This window comes from Hibiscus syriacus, unplaced genomic scaffold (genome assembly GCF_006381635.1).
Source record: "Hibiscus syriacus cultivar Baekdansim isolate YM2019G1 unplaced genomic scaffold, ASM638163v2 tig00110833_pilon, whole genome shotgun sequence".
NCBI classification, from domain to species: domain Eukaryota; kingdom Viridiplantae; phylum Streptophyta; class Magnoliopsida; order Malvales; family Malvaceae; genus Hibiscus; species Hibiscus syriacus.
This window is the reverse complement of record NW_024062884.1, coordinates 143408-155716: the sequence shown is the minus strand read 5'-3', so window position 1 is coordinate 155716 and position 12309 is coordinate 143408. Positions and strand designations below refer to the sequence as shown.

At 33.9% G+C, this 12309-nt stretch overlaps 2 pseudogenes; one reads left to right on the top strand and one right to left on the bottom strand.

The window, feature by feature from the left end:
* Window positions 1–5642: 5642 nt before the first annotated feature.
* Window positions 5643–10397, top strand: LOC120143182 (annotated as a pseudogene).
* A 383-nt stretch (window positions 10398–10780) lies between these two features.
* LOC120142965 lies at window positions 10781–11568 on the bottom strand (annotated as a pseudogene).
* Window positions 11569–12309: the final 741 nt, after the last annotated feature.

The window sequence follows — 12309 nt, the reverse complement described above, 5'->3', positions numbered from 1 at the left end:
GAACTTCATAGGGGCCAAAGAGAGTCTTGGCCCCCACCAATTTTTTTTTAAATATTAATTAATATTAAATAAATGTATATATTTTAAAAAAATAAAAAAAATATAAGACATACCTCAATTAAAAAGAATAGTATTTATGAAAAATAAAAAATATTTTAACTCCGTTATATATATATATTTGTAAATATTATAATATAAGCTAAAATTTTGAGAACATAACCAACATCGAATAATAAATATGGGGGATATTATAAATAAAATAAAACAATTAGGTGTAATCTGCAATAAAACCAAAGAACCCATCAAACACAACCACAAGTAAACAATGACTAAAATGAATTCGTAACAAAATTCAGGGATCAAAACAAAATGAATAAAAGCTTATATTTATTGTCTGAAATGGAATATTACAAAACAGGGATGACTGAAGATGGGATTAACCTATACGTAAGGGTTCAGAAACCCTAAACAAAAAACGACATAGTTTTGAATGGCGTATATAAATAAAAACCAAAGCTAAATTCTAGCCTTATCCTTCATTTGCAACCTCTCACTCTTTTTTCACCCAAAACAAAAATCCCAACCATCTTAACTTTTTCTCTCTCGGAGGAGACAACCACCGGTTGCAGTCCATCGACTTCGGTAACCATTGCCGACTACTGCCAACGATGGTCGGGAAGTCCAAAACTAACCCAAAATGTTCCCTTTTTTCTCCTAAACCCAAATCTTTATATTATTTTTAACTAAAACCAGCCTCAAAAGCCTAGATTTAGGATTTTGCCTTTCAAAACTTTCGAACTCAGGCATCCCTTCGGCTTTCCGACAAGTTCCGAATCAAGGTGATGACTATTCCTTCTCTTATCTTTTTTGTTTCGAACTGATCTCTTGCTCTCTTTTTTCTCTTTTCGAATTGTTTTTTTTTCTGGATCTCCTTTATTCGAATATTAGTTCCCTTTTTTTAATCCTTTTGCATGTTGATGGTTGATGATGATTTGTGTAGCTACAAATCATAGGGTATGAGAGCCCTATTTTGTCTTGTTACAGGGCCTCGATTTCCCTCAGGATTTTCTTTTGCAAGTGGATCTTATTTTTTTACTGACTTTGGCCCCTTTGTGTTTTTTACTGACATTGATGGTATGGCTGAAATGACGGCGACGTAGTGAGGTGAAAGTATAGCCGGTATATGGGTTAGCTATCCGTATAACCCGCGGCTCGTGCGGACTTCAAGCTTAAAAATTTAAGTTTGTTTAAATTACGGGTTTATTAGCCGGAACCGTTAAACCCGTGATTTAATGGGTATACCCGCGGGTTCCGCAGATAACCCGTTTAATTTAATTATTTTTTTCGATTTATTTTATGTTGATTTTGTTTAGACTTATTGAGACTTATTACTGTTATGGTGTTATTTATTTTAGATTTATTGAGACTTAATGATGTTATTTATTTTAGACTTATTGAGATTTAATGGTGTTATAGTATTTTTTATTTATTTGTTTATCTTGAGACTTATTAAGACTTAATATTGTAATGAACTTTTGGTGTTATGGTGTTATTTAGCAACTTCAGTTTCAGATTAATAGTGTAATTGACTTTTGGTGTTATGGTGTTATTGTGGATCATTTTTTGTTGCTAACTTTCGTTTTAGATTAATAGTGTAATTGACTTTTGGTGTTATAGTGTTATTGTGTTATGGTTGTAAATTGTACAGGTCGCAGGCCTTAGAATTCAAGACCGTTTATGATTGCGGGTCGCGGGCCTTAGTATTTAAAATTGTTGTTATTTAACAGGTCGCGAGTAAGCCCGTTAGCCTACGGGTTAAACGGTACGGACCACGGGTCTTAAAATTCAAGACTGTTTATGATTGTGGGCTTTTTAAACCACTCTGATTAAGCTCGCACCGTCAAATCCACGGGCTAAACGGGCGGGTAGCCCGTATACCTAGCTCTAAGTGAAAGGCTCGACAGAGGCGACAATGGTAGTGAATTTGATGGCCTATTTAGAATTTGAATTGTTGAATCTAAACATATCCAACGACTGAGATGACTGACGTTGAAGAAGAAAGCCTGCTTAGGGTTTCCATCAAACCCTACAAACTTGGGTTGATTTGGATTACATTTGGGGCTTCGGATCCTTGGGCTTGTTTGACGTATTTTGTTTGGGCTCGGTTGTTGTAATTAGGCCATGTAAAAGAAACAAAGTAATAATATTAGTATATATATTATTATTCAATATATACTTTATATTATGTTAATAATATCCAAAAATAAAAAACGAGTAATTAATTAATCGATGATTAATATTTAATTCGCATAATAATAATTAATATGAAATTAAAATGCTCGGACAAAATGTAGTGTCTACTATCCATACAACTTACTCGCCTAAAACATATTTGAGGTCCAATTAGATCTTATATTAAATAATTTAAAACTGATATATTAAGTTTCGTATACTTGTGCTTTAAAAATTGTTCTTCAACAAGTTTTTTTTTTTTAGTTTTCGAGGTAAATTTCATCTTCACACTTCTACTTATCAAGAATCTATTCTTCGAGAGTCGATTAAAGTATTTGATGAAATTTGCTTGAATAACGTTCAAGAGGGTTCTACGATATTGTCTAAACAAATTTAATTCACATTTAACGTTCAAGAGTCGAAAATATTAAATATATAATATATATTAATTACCAATTCCGGATTCGATTAAAAATTTTAAAAAAATTGATTCAATATACGATTAAGAGGAAAAAATCGGTTGATTAACCGAATCGACTGGTTGAGCACCCCTATCTTTCTACGATATTGTCTAAACAAATTTAATTCACATATAATTATTTTGTTAATTATGACCTGCATTTTTTTAATAACGACCTTCGAGAAAAATATTTGAAAGTATTATGTTTAATATATTTATCAAAATTTGATTTTAAAAAATGGAATTTAATCCTGAAAATATGTTGGAACAGCAGAGGCGAGCCTGAGTAAGAGGGCCTAAATGGCCGGAATAATGCATGTGGAGAATATTTTTCCTCAAAATAATGTTATTATTTGCTCAAATGGGATGAAATGTAAAACAATGCATTACCGGATATCTAAACGTGAGATTTTTTTTATATATTATTTGGATCTCTCGACGTCTTCAAAGATAAACATTATGGTAACATGCAGTAAACATCATCATCATTACAGACTTTTTTACCTTTTTTTCTATTTCAGATAACTCAAACCATAATCTTACCTAAAAAATATAATTTATTCTTTATCATTGGGCCCCGATAGAGTAGTTACCGCAGCTGCCTATTACATGAGTAATATTTAAAGCAATCCATCACCTTTGGTTTAAATATTAGAGTAAACTACATAAATGGTCACTATACTTTTAGGTTTCTTGCATTTTGGTCACTAAACTTTGTTTTTAATATATGTTTTGGGGACAAAACGGATTAAGTGAGGGGTGAAAGGATAAGTATGTCGTCAAATTTTTCCTTAACTTGTGTTGATTGTTTGAAATTAAAATATTCTGATATTGATGTGTTGGGATCGTTGGTTGCTAGTCTTGAATTTCGCTTTATACTCTTGCTTCATTTTGGATTGTGATCATATTTTAATCGAATTTAATTTGCATGATTGGTAATTGGTATAACTGGTGAATTTTTTGTTGCGTATTGATATTTCATGCTTTTATCAATAGAGAAGAACTTAACTCAATGCATAGAAAATTGTGAGAATCAAAATAAATAAATAAATAAAAACAAAAGTAAATTATAATTTCCATCACTTAATATATTATCATTTGTTTCAGTTACTAAAATTTAAAATTTTAATTTAATCATTAATTTTTGAATTACTATTATTTTGGTCACTTCATCATTGAATGGTAGGGTGCTCATTTTCGGTTTTAACCGAATTAACCGTCCGAACTAAATTAGTTCGGTTAATTTCATTGAATTAGTTTCAGTTTTTCATATATTCCAACGATTATTCGGTTAATTAATCAAAATTATTAAATATTAAATATAATATATATTAAATACATATTTTAAGCCCAAACCCATTAAGAATTAAGATCAAATTATTTTTTAATCACACTAGACTCATTAAATTATTAATAACTAATGAAATTTTAACTCAAATTTAAAAAATACTTCTTTTATATTTAAATTAATTTAATTAGAAATATTATAAAAAAATTGGTTAACCGAACTTTATTCTGTTCGGTTAATATTTTCAGAAAAAAAGTTTGGTTCGATTAACAGTTAAAGAAAAAAATTCTATTAATTCGTTTAATGATAATTCAGTTCAGTCGGTGTCCGTTTTAACCGTTTTACCACCCTATTAAATAGTTAACACATTATATCATAACATACAATACCAAAATGATACCGTTTTCAAAAAATAATTTTACACTAAAACGACGTCGTTTTGAATAAATATAAAACTTATTTTCCTACTATCTTCTTTACCCCCTTCGTTTTCTTTCAATCTGTTCAAAATTCAACTAACACTTATCATGACTGGCCACCGCATTAGTCACAATCAATACGGTCGATGAGTTCTAAATTTTTAATCACACTCCTTCCACCCTCGAAAGTGCGAATCTAATATCCTTTTAATTGAAAAAACACCACAAACTCCACAAATCTAACACTAATGTTTCGGTTTCTTTTTCTTTGATCTCTTACGTTGATTATTATATTGAATTCAAACAGAAATGTATTACTTACTTACTCAAGAAAGACCTCTCCACCATAGAGAGAAAACACATAATATATAATTATGTGATGCTATTGCTAACTCGTTCATTTTTACCTTGAAGATAGCTTGCACAAATCTCTGGTAAATTAAAACAAGAAACCATATATATATGCCGAGGAATGTGAATCGTAGCTCAAAAATCTATAAAAGTTTGCATATCACCAGAGTTAAAAAAAATAATGGTGGTGTGTCCTAAAAAACTCAATCTTCAAAGTTTAGTGATTAAATTGAAAAAGTTTAAACTTTAGTGACTAAAATAGTAGTAATAGTATCGTTAAGTGATCAATGTTATAATTTATCCTAAATCTAACAAGGCATTTCGATTGACGATCCCCACGAGGCTGTCTCTCTCTCCTTTCAAATTTAATACTCTTATTTCCCTGCTCCTCAAACTCATCTCTCTCTCTCTCTCTCTCTCTCTCTTCGATTCACTCTCTGGTAAATATCCTACTAATTTCATCTGTTTTTTTATCTTAAATTTAATTTGATATTGTCTGATTTGATATATCGTTAGTGTTCTTACTCTCGCTTTTTTCCCCTGAATGATTCTCTGTTTGGATGCTGAGAGAATGGAGAGGGAAAAGATGAGATTCAAGTTTGTGTTTTTTGAGTCTAAAATGTGCTTATTCAGCTTAAACACAAGTGTGAGCTAAGTATTCATAAGAATTAATTTGGAGATTTCCTTTTTAGGTAAAAATCAGAGATAAAAAAAGCAAACTGCTAATTTGTGTGTCGTTGGAATGCTAAATTATGACTTTCTTTCTTTATGATTTTTTTTCGTTTTTCTTATGTTTCCTTGTTTATCTTACTTAGAAGTAGTGTCAAATTATTTTAAGAAAAAAATATCCAGTTTATCTTTTTTTCTAATCATTAGACTGAAATTTGGAGATTTGAATGTTTGGGTTTCGTATAGGGTTCTGAGATATCTAAGTTCGAGGCGTGATGTATTCTATGACGTATTCTCCAGCTGCATTTACTGGAACTTCGGCTTCCGATCTTCTTCGAAGCTCCAGTAATGGTGTGACCGGCATCCCTCTTGAAACCCTACGGAAGCCACGATTTGCCGTGACAAAAAGGGGTGTAACTGTAGTTGCAAAGCTGAGGAAAGTGAAGAAGCATGAATATCCGTGGCCTGCAGATCCGGATCCAAATGTGAAAGGGGGAGTCCTAAGTCATCTTTCCCATTTCAAGCCTTTGAAAGAAAAGCAAAAGCCTGTTACTTTGGATTTTGAGAAGCCCCTTGTGAATTTCGAGAAAAAGATGATTGATGTAATTCCTTATTTTTAGTGACTTCTGATTTTTCTGATAATATCACGCCCGTGATTGCTTCAAATTTTGTGTTTGTTTCATATGCAGGTGAGGAGGATGGCAAATGAAACTGGATTGGACTTCAGTGATCAGATTATATTATTGGAGAATAAACATCAACAGGTACAATTATTTTTGTTTTAGTCAATTTGAGAGTACTTTAGTTGTTTCCATGAAGTAATATAATTTCTAGTTATACATTTATATGATCCTCCGAGTCGATACATATTCAGCCTGTTAATGAGAGTGAAGTTGAGTATGGAATATGTTTTCGTATGCACAATTTAATTATGCCAAAACTGAATATTAGGTCAGGAAGTTATATTTAGTATTGGCTGATAAAATGTTTCTGACGTTGCATTTGCTATGGCATTTATTGGTTATTTAGAATTTTATTATAGTACTTGATTTTAGTTTTGGATTCATTCTCTTATTGCAGAGGATTATCAATAGTGGAACATGTATATGCTTGCTTGAAATTCTGTGGTGTTAAACTCCAAAATCTAAGATTCTTTTCAAGTCTGGTGTAAACTTGATACCTTAAATAAGGGATGAACTTAATTCAATGTTTCGAAAAAGGCTTGCACACCATTTAGTGTTAACGTCCTGTCGAAGATATTAATGTTTCACCATGTTTGTGGTTTCCGGTTAAATTTTATCATCCTTTCTGTTATTTATTTCAGGCCCTGAAGGACTTATGCACACATCTAACCCCTATACAACGTGTGAACATTGCCCGGCACCCTAACAGACCTACATTCCTTGATCATGTATTTAGCATTACTGATAAGGTTTGGTGGCTGCATGCCCTTTAACTCTCAGATATTGAATTCTGCATATTCTCATCAACATTATCTTTAACACCTAGTGTGGGAGGTGAAGAATTGTTTTAATAAATGTTTTGTATATTCTCCTATGTCTAGTTTGTGGAACTTCATGGAGATCGATCGGGGTATGATGATCCAGCTATTGTTACTGGTATAGGAACCATAGATGGTAGGTGATACATGTTTATTGGTCAGCAAAAGGGTAGAAACACTAAAGAGAATATTCAGCGTAACTTTGGAATGCCAACTCCTCATGGGTAAGTATATGAAACTTGCATGTTGAATTTCACCTTTGAAAGAGAGAATCTGTAACACGTAACTGATATTTAGGAAATGCTTACAGTTATAGGAAGGCGTTGCGCATGATGTATTATGCAGATCATCATGGTTTTCCTATAGTTACTTTTATTGACACTCCTGGGGCGTATGCTGACCTTAAATCTGAGGAGCTGGGTCAAGTATGAGGACTATTGTATTATGAAGCATACCAGATCTACTTTTAATGTTAGCACAACTGATTTTTATGCGTCACATTCATGTAGGGTGAAGCTATTACCCACAATTTGAGGACCATGTTTGGTCTGAAGGTCCCAGTTGTTTCTGTTGTTATCGGGGAAGGTGGCTCTGGCGGTGCCTTGGCCATTGGCTGTGCTAATAAATTGTTGATGTTGGAAAATGCAGTCTTTTATGTTGCCAGGTATTGAGGTGCCCTATATTGTTTCTATTGAATATTATTTAAGCCTGTACAACCTGCCTTTTTGAACCCACATAATATATGAAATTGCAATTGGTTAAAACCTTATTTTTCCTTGTTGTACCTGGTAGGAGGATTGTATATTATTCCTTGTAACGTTGATCTTTTTTAGATGACATTTCTAATCATGCTGATATTTCATTTCTTTCCTATATCTTCTAATGGTATAGTCCAGAAGCCTGTGCTGCAATTTTGTGGAAGACTGCCAAAGCTTCTCCAAAGGTTTGAAATAAACTATTGGTTTTAGGCTTATATTTCAGTAATTTGCATTTTCTGATTAGTATTTAAGCTTTTCATCTATATGCATGCAGCTGAGAAGCTGAGGATTACTGCTCCAGAGTTGTGCAGGCTGGAAAATTGTGATGGAATTATTCCGGTGATTAACATTGTTTCTCCAATGTCTTCAGTGAATTAGTTTTTCTACGTGTTCCTTTTTCTTTCCCTTCTTTTTTACTGTTTTTGTTTCTCTGTTTCTAGCTACACAAATATGATTAACCTACTACAAGCAATTTCATGTAGCAAACCTGACTGTTATGGGAACCATTTTGCTACTTTTCTTAGCATACCTTCTATCTGATGTTTGACAAAAATGCCGTATTTGGTTTTCAAAGTATATGCATTTCAACAGCTTTAATAGTTGAATATTTCTCCCGATTGTTGTTTCCTTTGGAAGTTCATGTTAATTACCATGGCATATGACACTTGCTTTTACGTTTGATAGGAGCCACTGGGTGGTGCCCATGCAAATCCAGCTTGGACTTCACAACAAATAAAAGCCGCAATTAACGAGTCAATGGATGTAAGTTCCACCAGCAGTAGTTCTCTATCTATAATTGTATTATAATATATTAACAAAATCTTATTCTGCAGGAGCTCACAGCAATGACCACTGAAGAGCTACTACACCATCGCAATCATAAATTCAGAAAACTTGGTGGCTTCCAAGAAAATGCATAGTTAGATCCCAAGAAGAAGGTCAATATGAAAAAGAAAGAAGACACTGTTCGTAGAATCTCAAATGCAGAGTTGGAAGGTGAGGTTGAAAAACTGAAACAGCAAATCTTGAAAGCCAAGGAATCATCCAGCAAGCCTCCTGAGATGGCTCTAAAGGACATGATGGAGAAATTAAAAATGGAGGTTGATCATGAATATTCTGAGGCCATCAGAGCCATGGGCTTGAAGGACAGGCTTGAGATGTTGAGAGAAGAAGTTTCAAAAGTAAATTCCAGGGACCAACTCACGAATCCTGTTATAAGGAATAAGATTGAGAAGCTTAAAGATGAATTCGACCAGAATCTATCAGCAGCTCCAAATTATTCAATCCTCAAATATAAGCTTGACATGTTGTAGGAGTTTTCGAAAGCCAAGAGTCTATCAGATGCAGCTACACTGAAGCAGGAAGTTAATAAGGAATTTAATGAAGTCATGAGTCGGCCTGAGATAAATGATAAGCTTGAAGCAATAAAGGCTGAGGTTCAAAATTCCGGTTCATCCAGCTTTGAGGATTTAGATCAAGGGCTGAAGGACAAAATTATCAATATGAAGAAAGAGATAGAATCGGAAATGATAAGCGCACTCAAGTCCTTTGGTTTGGATGTTGTTGTTGTAAAGTCTAATGCAAAAGTCCTTAGTGAGAAAGCTTCGCTCTCAGTCTTCAAAAGTAAGGTGGATAATTTGAATGAAGAAATTAACAAGAAAATTGAAAATGTTGCCAGTTCATTGGAGTTGAAGAATATGATTGAGTTGTTGAAGCTTGAAATAGCAAGGGCAGGAAACAAACCTGATAGTGAGTCAAAAAGTAAGATTGAGGCTCTACAAAAGCAGATTAAGCAGAGACTTTCTGAAGCTATCATCTCTTCAGAATTGAAAGAGAAGCATGAAGAGTTGAAGGCAGAAATTTCAGAAATGGTACAATCTTCTGCTGGAACTAATGGAAATTTGCAAAAGGAAACCAAGCATGAGGAACCTGGAATAGAGATCAATATGGGTTCAAACAACAGCTTTGCTCAGTGTATGTAGCTCCTTGCATTATACATTACTGGTTCTTTTATTTTTGCTTTTGGTGTTTGATGAATAATTGAGATTCCTTACATTATTTATTTGGATGCTTAAGGATATATACGATTTAGAATCTAGAACAAGGTTTAGAATAGTTGGTTTACGCCCAAATGGCATTTATTTATTTTTTGTTTGTCCATGATGCCATTTAGTATATATGAAAAAGGTCTAAATTCACAAATGAACTACTTTTCATGAAAGAGTGGCTAGTTTAAACTCTTAATAGCTTTGCTAATTTATTTGATCGGTACTATTGACTTGTATTCAACAGGATCTTCATTCGGTCAGAATGTTACGGAGGTAGATGGTATAGAAAGAGATGGTGTTTGAAGTCTGCTTGGAGAACTAAAATTGTATCGAAGGAATTATTCAAACTCAAACCTTGCAAGAGCTACCAAATCCTCCGATGTCAACTGCCAGAGGACACAAGGTTTTGCATCTATGAGAACACTGATCGGTTATCACATATTGCTCTCACACTTTTTTATTCTCCTATTTTAAGCTGAACTTCACCATTCTGAGTTAGGGATGCTAAAAAACTTTCCCTTTGGATGTTGCTTTCTATCCGATTTATTGGTAGACTGTTTTCCCTTTACTCATAGACAAAGAACACTGTATAGGTTGTGTGATCTGTAGGGGAGACCAAATAGCCAATGACATGCAGGAATACCCCCCCCATTTTTCTTTACAAAAGACTTCTCTGCCAAATTTGTGGCCAAATCATGTTTCTGTGCGTAGTTTTCGGCAATGCAAACGGTGTTTTAATGTTTGGTTCCTCTGTCTGAGATGTATCGTGTAGTAGTAAATTGTTTCTTGTTGAATCATTTGCACTACCATTGGCATACATTATCCAGTTTATTGCTGATAGCATGTTAACACTCTTTCAAGCGGCCAAAGCATCTTTCTTCATGTGATGAGAACGAGTAGACGACCAACATTTTACTTGTAAAATTTGCATTTACTTACACACCGATGCTTAATTTTTGTTTATGGTTTGAACCAAGAACAGATTAAAACACAAAAGAAAGTAAATTTTCATGAATCAAAAACCATTATGAAACAATCAAAAGACAATTTTATCTTGTGGTAACATCAAATCTTTTCAATACAAAAATGGAATCACAGCTTTTCTCTTCTTGGGAAACTCATCCTTAAACTTCTCTAAGTACCAATGGCGGCTTGCACGAGCTCTAGGCATCAAGTTAGCACAAGTATAGAGAAAGAACCCAAAACCCACCCAAGACCAAGTCATCATCGCCCACCCAAACCACTCCAAAATCTCCCCGAAATAGTTCGGGCAACTCACCAACTCGAACAACCCTCCACTCGGAACCTTATATCCGCCGCCGCCCTGTTTTTCAGCCCCACCAGCACTTCATCAGCCCAGATATTGACCCACATCCCATCCCCATATATCAGCAACCCACAGAGGAATTTCCACCAAAAAAGCCCATCCCTCTCGTAGTCGTCCTTGTAATGAGAAACCCACCTGGCTTGCAGATAAGCATTCAACAGATTGAACCCAAACGCCGTGAGAGCTATACTCACCGGAAAACCTTCACCGTTTCCGTTCCTCGAGAGGCGAAGCGGGTAGAGCACTGTGCGATTGAAGTAGTGGAGGAGAAACGGGTAGATGAGAATAAGCGATTTGGGTTGGAAAAATGTTGGCCGAAGGGGAAGAGCAGGAGAGTGAGCCAGGGGGTGGGGCTTTCCATGAAGAACCAAGCCAGAGGAGGATAAATGGTGGGACCGGTTGTGCTTACCGTAAGGGGCTTGGAGGAAGTAGAGGCTGATCCATGTCGGAGGGGAGATTAGGAAGAGGCTGTAGTGAAAAAGGGTCCGATCGGAGTCCATTTTTTTTTTTTGGTTATTTTTGACGAGAGAGAAGGATCTGAATCGAAGGTGAAGTTGGAAAAGAGAATATCCGATTGAATTTGTAGTTTAAAACATGGGAAAGTGGTGGTCCACTTCGATTTTTACTTCGGCTGCCTTCCTAATCCTACACACCTATTGGTTTGCTACGATTAAATATTCTTTCGGATTTATCCTTAATTAATTATTAGGTTTGATGCAAATGAATTATTGTTATTTTAAGTATTCGGGTTCAAGTAATCATAAATATTAGATGTGTGAGCGTTTAATATTAAAATTATTAAAATTATCTTTAAACAAATATTGCCTTGTACTTACATCAGATTATTAAAAAAATCTTAAACTAACATGACATATTTCGTGACTAAATAAAAAAAAATTTAGTATAAAATAAAAAAATTAAAATTTATTCTATTTTTAACTCCTCTCTAATTATCCAACTCTCTTACCTTTTTTACATTTAAACTTTAGAGTTCATTTTTAACTTAAATCATAAAAGAAAAATGATAAAGTATACAAATAGTCTATGATTATATGGTGTTTTTTGTTGTTGAGTTTTTCGACTATTAGAAGTTACAAATAGTCCTCCAATTATAAGATATTATTTTGTTGAGTCACTTAACTATTGAAAGTCATAAAATGATCATCTGACTATTCATTATGGTTCAAACTTGTCCCTTTTCCGATAAAAATGAACGACAGTCTGAGTTTGGATGTTAATATACTATTTGAGATATA